Here is a 1,626-nt window from a genome sequence, read left to right on the forward strand (position 1 = left end):
GGATGGATGGATGGATGGATGGATGGATGGATGGTGAAGGAGGAGACCATCAAACAGCAGGAGTGCTCAGTTCAGGTGAACTCCTGCCTGTTTGCTTCAGATCAGCTGTTCAAATCTCTGCAGGTTCAAATAAAAGGTGCACCAGGACTTTCAGCTGAATCTCTCGGGGGTTACAGTTGTACGGCCGATAACTGATAACTGATAACTGATCAATGATAACTGATAATTGATAACTGATAACTGATAACTGATAACTGATCAGTGATAACTGATAAATGATAACTGATAAATGATAACTGATAAATGATAACTGATAAATGATAACTGATAAATGTTAACTGATAACATAAATGATAACTGATTACTGTCTTCTGTATTTTTGACTGTTTTTGTCTCACTTCATCCTAGAACCAAAAAAATTACAACATAATAACAGTTGAGCAGATTCTGGTAATCTTTTTTTAGGATCCATTAAAGATCAAATGCAATTGGAAATTTTTCTCAACTTCCAGTATGAATTTAAACAAACATTATATGAACTTAACATTGAAAAATTTGTTTAGGAAATTCAATGTTCCACGAAACCACTTAAGAAAAAATTGTTTAATAGGAAAAGTAGTTTGTGTTCCAGTGGATGGTGGGAGTCTCCCACCATCCACTGGAACACAAACTCTCTGTCATCAGAACTTTACAACATCAGGCCGAATGCGTCCCCATGAAGACAGAAGGGAAGGAAAAGGAACAGAAACACATCCAAGAATCTCTCCAAACATGTGGATATCCTAACTGGGCTTTTGTCAAGTCAGCGAGGAAATCTACAAAACACACTAATAAACAGAAAAAGAAGAACAGACGTAAAAACATTGTCATCCCTTATGTTGCTGGAGTATCAGAGAAATTCAGAAGGATCTTCAACAAACAACATCTGTAGTGAACCTGATCTGATCCTGATCTGACCCTGATGACCTCAAATCTATCAGATGGACAGGGACTGTTATTTCATTGATCTGAATACAGTCTGAGCCATCTGATGACTTTCTTTCTTGAATTAATCAAGCAGAAAAGACAATTCTCTATAATCATTACTGTTTTACAAATGTTTAATAATCAAATTGTGTTGGTTCCACTCAATGTTACAGGTTGAAAAGAACTACTCATTTTTATTTCACATAAACAGTAAGTAATGATTTTTATTCCTCATTCAAAGAAGAAATCTGTTAGGATTTGTGGTCGGAGCGAACCCAGAGTGCAGAACAGGGACTCAACTCGGCAGATATACAAAAATAAGTTTTTAATGATGAACGAAAAGTACAAAATAAATATGCTGACGGGGCAGCAAAACTTACATAAACAAGGAGGGAGGCACGGGGAACTCGGGAGACACGAGGAACACGAGGAACCAGGAAAACAGAGAGACTCAGGAGACTCAAGGAAGCACACCCAACGAAGACGACCCGACCAAGGACAAGACAGAATAGGGAGACTTAAATACAAGGAGAAGACGAGACATGATGACAAACAGCTGGGACGAGACACAGGTGGCAACAATGGAAACTAACGAGGAGCACGAGGAAAACAGACACACCGGGCCACAGAAAACTAACATCCTTACAGTACCCCCCCCCC

General features: G+C 38.7%; 1 protein-coding gene across 1 annotated transcript in view; it reads left to right on the forward strand.

The window, feature by feature from the left end:
* LOC119412087 (calcium-dependent secretion activator 1-like) overlaps positions 1 to 1,626 on the forward strand; it is a 780,001-nt gene that overhangs the window by 339,267 nt on the left and 439,108 nt on the right. The gene's annotated exons all lie outside the window — the stretch shown is intronic.

Source organism: Nematolebias whitei, chromosome 7, assembly GCF_014905685.2.
Source record: "Nematolebias whitei isolate Nwh7 chromosome 7, NemWhi1, whole genome shotgun sequence".
Taxonomy (NCBI): Eukaryota; Metazoa; Chordata; class Actinopteri; order Cyprinodontiformes; family Rivulidae; genus Nematolebias; species Nematolebias whitei.